This window comes from Herpailurus yagouaroundi, unplaced genomic scaffold (assembly GCF_014898765.1).
Source record: "Herpailurus yagouaroundi ecotype Mexico unplaced genomic scaffold, PumYag 159, whole genome shotgun sequence".
NCBI lineage: Eukaryota > Metazoa > Chordata > Mammalia > Carnivora > Felidae > Herpailurus > Herpailurus yagouaroundi.
This window is the reverse complement of record NW_024412400.1, coordinates 14,437,324-14,451,257: the sequence shown is the minus strand read 5'-3', so window position 1 is coordinate 14,451,257 and position 13,934 is coordinate 14,437,324. Positions and strand designations below refer to the sequence as shown.

Genomic DNA, 13,934 nt, shown 5'->3' with positions numbered 1-13,934 from the left:
TGTTTACCTCTTTTCCTCTATTCTGTATTGCCTCCTGAACTGAGCCTCATATTTCCATCATCCTTCTACTTCTGAAAAGCTAAATTATCCCTAACCCACTTCATAGGATCAGTCAAGACACTAACGGGGCAAAGATTAAGTCTGATGGAGGCAAACGGACCAACACTTACTCCTCGTTCCCCATTTTTAATCAAATAATTAGGGGCAGGAATGGCCTACCTAGTTTACAAAGAAGAGATAATCAAGTGCCTTTTTTCAAGAGACTGTCACTCTATGGATCTCAGCACTCAAATGTCCTACAATTCAGTAAGTGCCCCAAATATACTCAACATCGGATATACAATATAAACAACTCCGTTTTCGTTTCTATAACCCTCACTGAGTGTCACTAAACTGCAACAGTCCAGAAGTAACATTTATGACTAGGGAATCATAAGACTTCCTCAGGGTTAGCATAAGTACAAAAAGCAATCTACTTTTTATTCTTTTCATAAAGTAACACATCTCAATGGAATTGAGCACTTATATACATCAAGTGTTATTAGTATAGCAGTAATTACTCTCCAATAGTGATAACAGAACTATAATCCAGAATATAAATACCACAAGAGAAAAAAGTAAATTACATTGGTTTTATTACTTCATGGATTAAGAAAAACCTCATCACGTTTCATATAATCATGAAAATGTTGTGTTGACGATATTTACCGATGGTTTACGGTAGGTCAGGCAGCTTTTAGGGGAACTACTTTTCTCTTCTTCATGACGATTCGTTAAATCTGCGGAAGACCTCTGATGTGGGCAAGAATTTCCTGTTATCACAGGTGGATTGACTAAGAGGCAAATGTTAGAAAGTGGGGAAGCCAAGGAATGAAAACCGGCCAGTTGATTCCAGAGCCAGCAAAACTCTTAGAAACTATGCGTCGGTGCGGTGAAAAGTAAACATAACTCTCATTTGGGAGATAGGAAAAATGAAGAAGAGATTTGGTCCCCCAACCAGTGTCAAGCGATTAAGTGGAAAATTCAGCACTCAGATCCTGAATTACTGTTCTGACTTAATCCAGTGCATTTCCCATTACACCATACTCTCTCTTTAATACTAAAACCTTACATGTATCAAAACTTCCCATTTAATAAATAATATCGCATTAAAATTTTCTATTGACCCCGTGAAGGATTATCATTCCTAACTTACAGATGAAGGAGGGAGCGACCACAAGAGGTTGGGAAATTAGATATGGCACGTTTAGAAAACTAGAATTTAAATTATATACTGAGATCTCGAGCAACCCAATTCAAAATTCCACAGTAAAAAAGAAAATGTTTCCTGTGTTTGAGAGGCACGGGTCTATTTCCATCCTAAACCGTCACTACCTTTGATCATCTTAGCGTATCTCCAGCAACACACTCGTATTACAGTTTTAGTTAACACTTCACCTCGCTTTTGAGTATCTAAGTTCCTTGTTTGTAGGAAACGACAGTCCACCTACCGTGCATGTAGTAGTAACTCAACAAATGATCGAAAAATCATGCCAAACACACAGGTCAGACACTGGAGAAACGACGAATTACCTACTGTTAGCCTCGTTAACGTGAAGTCCACTGCTTGGATGCCCCAGGCAGTAGCGTCCCAGCTACACAGCCTTCTTCCGTTTCCGACAGAAATGCAATTTCAATGAATGAAATGAAACTAAAGGCGCTCCATTAATTCAGAATATGAAAAGAAAATAAGCCAAAGGGGGAAATAAAGTGAAGGAGGACGGAAGGCTTGGAAGAGCTAGCGTGCAAATCAAACAGGAGTTAGGGATGCCCAGGGGCGGGCCGCTCCCTAGTCAAAGGAGAGGGCAAGGGTTTGTGAAGAAAATGACGTGTCTCTTCCGAGCACCAACAGCAGCGGAGGTTGATCCCGACACTGCCCGCACCCTTAGCCCGGTCGAATCGAGTCACTCACCCCGAAGACAGGCTCCGTAGGGCCGCCCCCAGGGCCGCCGAGTTTCGATTCCCCAGTGTTTGGAAACGGACCGAAAACAAACCGGGTCGCCAGAGGTCACCGCGGGCTTCCGGTTTCCTCGAAGACACCGCCGCTTCCCCAGACAAGGCAGCCGCTCCGGGAACGCCGCGGAAGGATTCCCATTTCTTTGGCCTCGGCTGCCCCGCAGTGGGCGCAGCCCGGCCCGTCGGCTGGGGCCCGGGGAGGTTCTGGAAGGAGGGCCAACGCTAGGCAGAAGAGGCCGAGCCGGCCCGGCAGAAGGCCCGTTACCCAGCAACACGCGCGCGAGACCCAGGCCCGCCGGCACCCGCCTCGTCAGCGTCCGCCGACCGACAGCCGCCTCGCGTTCCGCGAAGGGAAAGAGCTGTACAGGGGGGCTGGAAGCAGCGCACCGCCGGAAGTAGGGTCCCAGCTGTTCTCAAGCTAGACGCCGGGGCCGCGCGAGCAAACCGGAAGTCAGGCCGGAGGGAGCTGACAGGGCATTCCAGAAGGCACAGCTTTGAGGGGTGGGGCAAGGAGGATGTGGGCGCGGCGTACTACGTGTCCCGTGAGCCTCCGCGGCGGGGCGGGGCCGCGGCGACGCTAGGAGGCGGAGGCGGAGGCGGAGGCGGAGGTGAAGGCGGAGCTGGAGTTGGGTAAGGGCCGTTACCCGCCGCTGTGGCGGTCGAGTCGGTGGCTTGTTTTTCAGCAGTCCTCCAGCGACTTCTTTTCACTCAGCGACCGCTTGGGGGTCCCCGAGCGTTTGTGGTGCGTGTTGGGTCCTCTCAGCGCCGTTCAGGGTTTATAAAGCTCTCGCCTCGCTGTGGCTGGGAGTTGAGAAACCTGTAACGATGCTTTCGGGACGAGGGGGGCGGCAGGAAGCTGTGCAGAGCTCCCCATCTCCGTTTCCTGGGCGCTGCTGCGAATTTTCAGGCTATCGTTTGAAACACAAGCTCGACGAATTACTCATGGTCCCATAGTTATTCAGAACACTGCTCTTAAAAAAATATATATATAATTTTTTGAGTTGAGTGCCAAGCTTTGGGATTTGGGAATTGTACCCGGCTGCCCTAGAGTTGCTACGGCCTTTGGTCGTTTCTAGATGATAATCCCTGAGCTGCGGAGTCGCGAGTTGTTGAATTCGTTACTGTCCTTGGAGGTCGCAGTCAGGTGGATCCCCTCAAGCTCTGCGGCTATTTCTGCCTAAAAAAAAAAAATAAAGGAGAAGACGGTAAATGTAGGCAATTTATCCTCATTAACCGCCAATTAGCAACAATGACGCCCTTCGCCACCCTCTTACTTAGTATTTTGTCAACTGAAGGCTTAAATATTGGTTAAGGTTAGAAGATGTTTTTACATACCGTTTTGATTCATCACCCCACCTGTCATCTCTGATCAAAGGATGGGTTCGACTCAAGGGCTAACTTTTTTTGGGGGGGGGAGACAGAGAGAGAGAGAGAGAGAGTACATGCAGGAGAGGGGCAGAGAGAGAGAGGGAGGACACAGAATCCGAGGCAGGCTCCAGGCTCTGAGCTGCCAGCACAGAGCCCAACACAGGGCTCGAACCCACGAAGCGTGGGATCATGACCCGAGCCTAAGTCGGAAGCCCAACCAACTGAGCCACCCAGGCGCCCCTCAAGGCTTAACTTTAAAATATGTTTTTGTTGATAACCTTCTCTTTTTGATTTAAGTGAAAATTAACAGCTGTTGTGAATAAACACCACACGCAGCTTAAAATTACATCCTATTTTTAAAATAGGTTAGGGGCGCCTGGGTGGCGCAGTCGGTTAAGCGTCCGACTTCAGCCAGGTCACGATCTCGCGGTCCGTGAGTTTGAGCCCCGCGTCGGGCTCTGGGCTGATGGCTCAGAGCCTGGAGCCTGTTTCCGATTCTGTGTCTCCCTCTCTCTCTGCCCCTCGCCCGTTCATGCTCTGTCTCTCTCTGTCCCAAAAACAAATAAACGTTGAAAAAAAATTTTTTTTAAAATAAAATAAAATAAAATAGGTTAAAAATCTAAATGTAATTTTTAAAAAAGTCAATTTATCGGTCTGGAAGAGAGCAGTGTTTTTAATATTTTGGACATGAGTCATTTAGTTTTTGATTGCCTCGGTAATGTCTTTACAAACTTAAAAGACCACCAAACAGTTTGTTTTGGATAGCAGAGTTTTGAGGAATGTTAATAAAATTGGCTGAGGCACCCCAAATCATCAGAAATAAAGTGATTATCTGGTTTCAAATTTGTAGATATGGCAATGATCTCTATTTTTCAACTTTCATTCACAATTTAGAATAATTTGAGACTTGTTGAAAAAGGAAATGCATTTTTATCTTTTCTGAGTAAAGAGAAAATGACTTAGCTAATTATTTTAAAGTTAATTTGATGAGAGCCAATTTGTATTTAAAATACATACCTTGGGGCGCCTGGGTGGCTCAGTCGGTTAAGTGTCCGACTTCAGCTCAGGTCACGATCTCGCGGTCCGGGAGTTCGAGCCCCGCGTCGGGCTCTGGGCTGATGGCTCAGAGCCTGGAGCCTGTTTCCAGTTCTGTGTCTCCCTCTCTCTCTGCCCCTCCCCCGTTCATGCTCTGTCTCTCTCTGTCCCAAAAATAAATAAACATTAAAAAAAAATTAAGAAAAAATACATACCTTGTTACTATAATTATGAAAAAGATGGGTTTTTGTTAACAAAGTTATTTTTATATTAAAATGATTTTCTCCCATACATCATCACACACACACCCAAGGTGGGGGAAAAACAGGTAACATACACAAAAGGATGTGAACTACTTAAAGTCATGACTTGTTACACTGTACCCAAATGTGTGTGTATCCTGAAGCAACGCTCTTCAAATCGGTAACCTTTCACTTTGCAAGGTACATGGAGGGTTTCCATACATACCCTTTACATAAAGTATAGTTCAAGGGTACTAATTCTCAGGTTGTCCACTTGTATGTTTTCTTCTCTAAAGTTGATTTGCCTTAGAGTGTGCCTAAATCTGACATCTTTCCCCCTTCTTCTTTGGTCATGTCCCTCTCCCACTCTACAAATAAAGCAATACCTTTAATCTGACCTAAATCTGTTAAGAAAGTGAGTGATTCTAATGACTGGGTAACTAATTCTTTTACAAGAGTGGCAATTTCCAAAGGCCTTCGAAAGTATTGCAGGACTCAATTGAATTGTCAGCTTATTAGAAATAATTTTTGATGAGATACCTCTATGTGATTTTTGATACATGGCTTAGTGGTTCAAAAGAATGGTGGTTATAACCAGAAATCCTTCTACTCCCAAATACTTAGTATAGAAGAATACAAAATAGAAGAAAAGAATTAACGCAAACTGTTTCTTTCAATAAATAGTATTGAAGAAAGTATTACTTTCTTAGCAATAAATAGTATCAATCCTGGATACATGATCTAATCGGAGAGAAAGCCCTATCTATTTCTTTATGAGATGCATTTCCAGTAAGAACTGACTTGATATTTTATAATGATCATAATTTGTAATACGTTTGTTATTTGATCATTAGTAGTCTAATAATTTAATGATAATACTAAAGAAAATTTTTGGAACTTATGTTCTGAGGATTTAAAAAATATATATATATATTTTGCTGTTGTTACAGGAAAATGTAATAGGATGGTCAGTTTAAAATATTTTCAAACACTAAAATGTTAGGATAAAGTTATGTGGGAGAAGTGAGATAAAAATATGAATTCAAAGAGAGAAAGAATGATAATCAAGTTCCCATCTGTGAAAGGAGAGCTTGTTCGTGTCCTTTTCAATGGGATGAATGCTAGTGGATTTCAGATTACTATGCCATTTACATTCCATTTATAAAAGAGATACTACTGTCTCTAGCAGCTAACCTTGCTCTGGACATACAATCTGTGCTTCATAATTTTTTGACTTGAAATGCTTTGTGTTTAATCGGAATTAGCTTCTGACAGAGCTTTTGTTTTTTAAAAAAATAAAAATGTGAGTGTCATAATTATATGCACAGTAACTAAGTGCAGTGATTTTCTTTTGGAAACATGTAGGTGAAGAAAAATTTGATAAACCTGAACAGCCCTAAAGTAGGGAGAATAAATATGAGGACATCAACAGAGAATCCAGAATGTGGTAGGATTGCGCAGAGAAAGAAAAAACTTCCAATAGAGGGAATCCTATACTCTTATCAAATGAAGTAAGAGCAAGTCTCCTCTGAGGCTTGACAGTTATACTCTTGCTATTTGAGATATGAATTCATTAATTCCGTAATTAACAAATATTTATTTAGCACCTACCATGTGCCAGACATTGTTTTAGATACTGAGGTCAAACAGGCAAAATGCCTTTTCCTAGCACAGAGCCCAACGCAAGGCTTGAATTCATGACCCTGAGATCAAGACCTGAGATGAGATCAAGAGTGAGACGCTTAACCTACTGAGCCACCCAGGCACCCCCAAAATGACTATTTAAATGTGTAAGAATGTAAAAGCTATCACAGGGCTATCAGTCATGTGGATTAAGACCAGCAATTCCGTCCCATTAATTTTTTGTGACAGTTTCTATATGTGCCTATGAAAACTGTTTTTCCTATTTAGAATGAGGAGAGAAGAAATAATTCTGAGACTTTGACATCTGCACTGTAAAAACCAAGAAGACAAAGTCAGTTTGTCAGAGAAAAGACATTTTATAAAGCTACCAAATAAACAACAATGAAAGAATGACTTTAAGCTTCTGTAGGATCTGGAGAAAGAAATTAAGGTAGATTGTTTAAAAAGATTATATAGCAAAGGAGAGGAAAATTTTCCAAACTCATTGCACAACTCAGATTATATAGTAAAATTGTTGAATTTATAGTAGTTGCAAAGTTAAAGACATAATTTCCTAGTGTAGATTTTTAAATTGCCTATGTATAGTTGATTCTTAAAAGTACAAAAAAAGATGTGATTTTAATTCACTAATATTAATCATTTTCTCTACAGTCTTTAACTTTTTTTCTATTTTTACAATTTTTATTTTAGAAAGAGAGTGTGAACAGGGGAGGGGCCGAGGGAGAAAGAGAGAATCTCAAGCAGGATCCACACTCAGTACAGAGCTCTATGTGGAGCTCAATTCCACAATCCTGGGATCATGACCTGAGCAGAAATCAAGAGTCAGACACTCAACTGACTGAGCCACCCAGGCGCCCCTATATTTTTTTAAGTTTATTTATTTTGAGAGGGAGAGAGAGAGCAAGAGCAAGAGCGAGAGCAAGAGAGCACATGAACACACAGAGAAGGGGCAGAGAGAGAGGATTCCAAGCAGGCTCTGCACTTGGAGCCTGACGCTGAGCTCTATCCCACGAATCAGGCAATTATGACCCGAGCCAAAATCAAGAGTTGGACACTCAGCCAAGTGAGCCACCTGGGCACCCCTCTACAGTCATTTTATAATAATCCCCTCTGGCTTTAAAAAACTCCTGCCTCTCATTCCATAGCCAATCTGTTCACCTGGTTTTATGGATCCTACTTCTTAGCTGTCTTTCAAATCCTAATTCATAATCCTTGCTGTGCTACAGTTTTCTATTATAATAGAACTATTATATAATATATGTAATATGTACTATATGTATTACATAGTTTATGTATAATATATACTTTATAACATAATTTGTTCTACTATATAATATATAACTATTATGTATTATATCGTATGTGTTATATAATATACTATATATATTATACTGTAGTATATAATATACTATATAGTATGACTATAATAGTTATACTAATATAACTATTATAATAGTTTCTTCTAATTAGTTTTTGTCTTTCGGCTTCCAACTTATTCTTTATATTGATATCTAAAATGATCTTTTAAAAATGTAAATGTTGCCATTACAGTTCTCTTCTCAAACTCCTGAAGTGACTCCTTAGCATGTTTTAAAAAGCCATTCTAAAACTAGCCCAGCCTGTTTTTCCACCAGCTCCTATAAACATTGCCAACTCAGGCAATTAAATTTGGTATCTTTGTTCATTTATATACAGTTTTCATTGAGTTGACCTGACTGTGATCTTATATATATACTTTTTTATTTTATCATTGATATATTTTTTTAATTTAAAAATTCTCACTTAATTGGGGAACCCTGGAAAGATTCTCCATCAGTTTGAGAATTAATGACTCTTGTTACATTATTTTGTCTTAAAATGAAATCACATTTAGAAGAGGATCCTGTATGTCCAGATAATGGATATCATCATAGTGAGTCACAATTTTTTTTATATTATTGCATCGTAATTTTTTTTAGAGTATGTGACAGAAAGATATTATTTTGATACCGAGTGTTCCTTAGTAGTAATCAAAGCCCTTTGTGCCTGAAAAAAAAAAAAACAAAAAAACTTTTTTCTCCAAAGATCATCCTAAACTAATATCAAAATTCTTAATTATTCTTCTAAATTATAATGAATTGCATTGCTGTACATTATTTCCAGGCATGATAAGAAAAGTTCTTGCCTTATCCCATGCTACAAGTACTTTTCCTGGAATAATCCAAATTTTCAACTTAAAAAAGTTTTTGGTTGTTTTTTCTCTGACAAGACAGTTTGATGTATTTATTATCTCAAATGAACTGATATGTTTGAAATACCTTGGTTAGCTAATATAAAAGTTTAAAGATCAGAGATAAGGCAGTACTAGAACTACCTGGAAATAACTTATTGAGAAAATATGTTGAGAAAATCATTGATATGTTGAGCTTAGTGACTGAGGTGATTGCTCAAAATGAAGAGTTTTAGAAGCCAGATGATCCTTTTACTATTTTTCGATTTTGATTTTTAATACTGTTTAGATGAAAATGGAAATGAAATGACTACATTTACACCAAATCTTGTTTTTTAACTTGGGAATTTATTAGCAACAGAAATACGATTTAAATTACCAATGACATTTATATTCATGAAAAATGTAATTATTTCTTGACATTGAATATATCATTCACTAAGTTGGAATATTTAATATTTTCATCAATATATTTTTTTAAGTTATCAAACATAGTCTAAACAGTCTTAAGAGAATAAAAAAGTTTTTTTTGTCTATGCAGCTAGGCAGAAGACAACTACAGCTTTCCAGATAGAGCAAACTTACTTTAAAAAATATGCATATGGATATCTTTGATTTAGGGTGAAAATAATGTCCTAGATTGAGGAAAAGAGGAAGAAGCCTAGGGAAAAAATCTTTGCGTCTTGATATTAAGTGAATTAGCAGAATATTCCATAATCCATTGTTTCTAAAAGTCAACAAAAATCTTTATAAGATCATAATTATGTTGCATCTTTTAAAAAAATTATTGTAATGTTTTATTTTTGAAAGAGACAGAGAGAGCATGAGTGGGGGAGGGGCAGAGAGAGAGAGGGAGACCTAGAATCCGAATCAGGCTTCAGGCTCTGAGCTGTCAGCACAGAGCCCGACTTGGAGCTCAAACTCACAAGCTGTGAGATCATGACCTGAGCTAAAGTTGGACGCTTAACCGATGGATCCACCCAGGCGCCCCATCTTTCATCTTTACAAAACTGTGAGGCAGGTTTATTCATTTTTTTCAGAAGAGAAATGTAGAGCAATAAAGAAATGATCAACTATAAAATATCAAGGCAGATATGTTTTTGTGTCTGTGTATATATGTATATATGCTATATATATATATATATATATATATATATATATGCACACACACACATATGTACATACATACTATGTTTATGAAATGGTCCTTTAGTTAAGAGTTAGAGAAAGTATGCTTTTTCCCCACATGACCTAAATTATATCCGTCTCAAATTTTTTGCTGAGAAAATAATAAAAATTTTAAATATTGGTAATATATAATGTTAATAATTTTGATTACTTCTTCTAGTGATATTTTAATGAAAAGATTTAGGAAAAATAGACTTAGGCGACATTCATTTTACTGCTTTACACACTGAAGGATGATGTATTTAAAACCAAATATATCAGTATTATATTAAATGTATGTAGAGTACTCAGAACAAAGACTGTCATATTGGATTAAGAAAAATGCTGATTATAAGTGATCTGTGGAAAATAGCAAAGGATGAAAAAATATTGATCATGAGTAAGCTGAAGTAGAAAGTAGCTTGATATATTAATGTGAGACAAAGCAGACTTTCAGGAAAAAAAAAAGTATTATTTCCACCAGAAGATAAATGGTTTGTGTGTATCTAATAAAACACCTTCACAATATATGAAGCATAGCTAGACAGAACTAAGAGATAAACACACAATACTGGCAGATTTTTAACTTAACTCCTTCACTAACTGATAGAATCGAAAAAAATATATATTAAGGAAATAGATGATTGGAATTAAAATTATTACTGTCATACCCACTAGGATGACTATTATCAAGCAAATGGAAAATATCTTAAAATTAATATGGAATCCAAGGAATTCAAGGGAATCCCTGAATAGCCAAATCAATCTTGAGAAAGTGTAACAAACTAGAGGTTTCACATTGCTGGCTTCAAAACATGTTACAGAGCTACAGAATCAAAACAGTATATCACTGACCTAAAGGCATACATATAAATCATTGGAATAGAGAGCCCCCCAAAACCCTCATATAAATGGTCAGATGATTTTCAAGAAAGATGCCAAGACCATTCAATGTGGAAATGGCAGTTTTTTCAGCCATTGGTGTTGAAAACAATGAAGTTGGACCCTTACCTCACACCATATACAAAAATTAAGTAAAAATGGATCGAAAACTTAAATGTAAGAGCTAACACTATACAGTCTTAGAGAAAAACAGGAGAAACCTTCATGGCATTGGATTTGGCAATGAGTTTTTTATATGACCACAAAAAGCACAGGCAACAAAAGAAAAAATAGATAGTGAAGGTCTCTAAATCACTAACAAAACACAAAAAAATCATCTAGTGATTCCAATATTGGAAAAATACTGTGATATTTACTTTGAATTTCATTAGAACTGTGTAAATACATAACTGAGGAGTAAAAAATGTAACTTTGGCTTCAAAACTAAAATCATGCCTATGCTTAAATAATGTAGGCAGTAAATGACATGGGAAATGTTCATAATGTATTGGTAAGAAAGCAAATTGCCAAGTTCTGTTCAGGATTACAGGCTGATTTATTTATGTCTTTTCCTTCCATTAAGATTACAATAAAAAAATAAGAATATACACATAACAGGAAAAAGGGTTGGGGAGTCATCAATGGATAAAAGATTTCAACAAATATTCTGAAAGAAATGAGGTATGAACATGTTACCAAAGGAATGAACACCAAGAAGCTTCAGCACAGAATATATTGGAGAAGAGTCCACAGTGGAAATGGGAATTAATCTTCCCAGAAAGATAATGGCGAGGCTATGAGGGCCCTAAATGTAAGGTGGAGGATGAATATGGGAATTTTGCAAGTCTTTTATGAAACTAATGTGCCTCCTTGTCTTCTCCATTTCATCGTGCAGAAAGGTGGCCCAAAGTTTTCTCCGAGGCCAAAAGAAGAAAAGACCCACCCACTCTAAAGAAATTGAGAATTGGACAAACTGAGAAAAACCTTTAGTTTGTTCCCTTTCAGGGTAAGAATTCCAACTTATTCCTATTCCTAGTGTGTCATGTTTACTTTGCAGATTTTGGTGTGATATGTTGAAGAAGCATGCTCTCAGTTTTACATTATGTAATTTAAAATTACTTCCATTTTCATGTTCTCATTTTAAAACTCTTTGGTGATTCATTTTCTCAATATTTGTGTAGTGATTCTTGAAACAATAATTATGTAGTTACTAGCACCCAAGATAAGAAAGTCATCACTCTTTATTAGAATTATGACACTTATTTCTAAAATGAGAAACATCAATGACAGTGTATAAATCATTTCGAATGACAAGTTGAAATTCTCTAATTAGACTATCTTGAGATAACTATTCTTGTGTCTTGTGATTTAAAGGAAATGGTGAACTTAATTGAAGATCGTTATTCCACAACATTAGTGGAACAAAATTTTACCTTTAAGCAAATCAACTATATGACTTCCATGGCAAATAGATTAGATAAAAGTCAGTTGAGAATGGGCACATGTAGGGAGAAATAACTCCCAATCTGAAATTCATGCTTTCTTTGTTCAATCTACTGATATAATTCTAATCCATTTATAACACTATTGTATTTGACAGATTGTCTGAAGAACTTAATTTTAATTATCCTTGTTGGGTCTGTTGTTTTATTTTTAAGTCTCCATATACTGAATAAACTGTGGTATTTGTAACCAATATAGACCTAAAGTATACAGATTGATTACTAACATTTGAAATTAGCATTTAGAACAGTTTATCAGATTTCTACTATTTGTGAACTATCCCCTTAAAAATTTTAAAGCTGAAGACTATAGTTGCTGCAAAAGATACCAATTTTTGATTATACCAATAAGCTGTTTCTTTCCATTCAACTTTGATTTCTGATTTCAGATGAAATTCATCAGTTATCTTCACTATTAAAATGAAAGAAAAAGTAAAGAAAATATCTATTGAGCATCTTGGAGCATTTTTTTTTAAGTGTATTTATTTTGAGACAGAACACACATGCACACACACACCACACACACATGAGTTGGGGAGGGGCAGAGGGATAGCATCCCAAGCAGGCTCCACACTGTCAGCACAGAGCCTGACTTGGGGCTTGGTCTCATGAACCATGAGATCATGACCTGAGCCAAAATCAAGATTTGGTCACTTAACCAACTGAGCCACTCAGGCGCCCCATCTAGGAGCATTTATTAAGCTAGAATCTATCCAGAAGTATCTGCATAAACTAGTTCATGAACAGTAAAGCTAAATTACAAATTTGCACAGATAATAGGCTCTTAATAAGTTTCTGTTGAGTCATTAAGTGTAATCTAAGGTTGACATATAGGCACAACTTTATTAATTAGGTAAATGAGTGAACAGTGAATGTTAAATTTACATCACAGAGAAAATTAAGGATAAATGCATTTTAGAGTTTAGAGGCAAACTAAATAATTATTTGTTAAATTGAGCACTTGAGAAAAATCATTAAGGAAAGATGAAATAAGTATACTCATTTTGCATTGGTTTCTGTATATTTTAATTTTCTTATCTAACTAGAAATTTAACTCACTTAAAAGCAGTGTACAGCCATCCTGGTTTTTAAATATTTTGAGTATCAACACTGGCGGGGCACTCTAACTCTGAAGTTACTGTCATTTCCAATATTTTATGATACAAATATTCAGTGCTTTTCTTTGACAGGAACTTTTTTAGATGCCAGGATACAGTGGTTAACAAGATAGATAGGAACCTTGCCCTAAGTGGATTTTCACTTGCTTGTAGAGGACTTTATCAAATAAATTATAATACGGTGTGTTAAGTGGTATATAAAGGAAGTAAGACTGCTAGGGGCACATGGAAAGAGCATTGACCCCTACTTACCATTTTTCGGATTGGTTTAGGTATCACCTCTCTTAAGTGGCCTGACACCCTGTAGCTGAAAGTGTTAGTGTGCCACATCTGCTTCCATAGCATCCTGTGTTTGTCTTATAATACTTGATACTTAACATTACTTGAGGAGAGGGATTTTTGTCTTTCCCTAAACATTAAGTCTGGCTTTAGTAAACCCTCAAGAAGTATCAGAACCAAAAACAAACAACAATAGAATCAGGATCTAAAACTGTAGCAAATAAGTAAGGAGTTTTAGATAAGATTTTAGGTATTGAGAAGTAATGGAGATTTCCTTGTAAAGTAGGAGGCTAGTTTATTTTTCGAGAATGAGGAAGATGGTGTGAGATTTATAAAGGTTTAGAATAATCACAGTGAGGATACAGGAGGAAAGAGAAAGAATACGTAAAAAGGGTAGCCTTGAAGGTGTGCTAACAGCTCCTCTGAGCTGGAATCTTTTCATTTAGAGTGATACCAATAGACATGAGTACATAATTTCCTCTAAGAATCAGCA

The 13,934-nt window shown here is 37.4% G+C and overlaps 2 protein-coding genes across 6 annotated transcripts in view; one reads left to right on the top strand and one right to left on the bottom strand.

Moving 5' to 3' along the window:
* AZI2 (5-azacytidine induced 2) overlaps positions 1 to 2,329 on the bottom strand; it is a 37,942-nt gene extending 35,613 nt beyond the window's left edge. Inside the window, exon 1 of one of the 2 annotated variants that reach the window (XM_040479993.1) lies at positions 1,952 to 2,329. The gene's annotated coding sequence lies outside the window, so the exon portion shown is untranslated. The remainder of the gene's footprint in view (positions 1 to 1,951) is intronic. The other variant, XM_040479992.1, reaches the window with a different exon arrangement.
* A 185-nt stretch (positions 2,330 to 2,514) lies between these two features.
* ZCWPW2 (zinc finger CW-type and PWWP domain containing 2) overlaps positions 2,515 to 13,934 on the top strand; it is a 151,136-nt gene continuing 139,716 nt past the window's right edge. For 2 of the 4 annotated variants that reach the window (XM_040479996.1, XM_040479997.1), the window contains exons 1-2: positions 2,624 to 2,737; positions 11,438 to 11,548. The gene's annotated coding sequence lies outside the window, so the exon portion shown is untranslated. Of the gene's footprint in view, positions 2,738 to 5,883; positions 6,152 to 11,437; positions 11,549 to 13,934 lie in introns of those variants that run through there. The other 2 variants (XM_040479994.1, XM_040479995.1) reach the window with 2 other exon arrangements.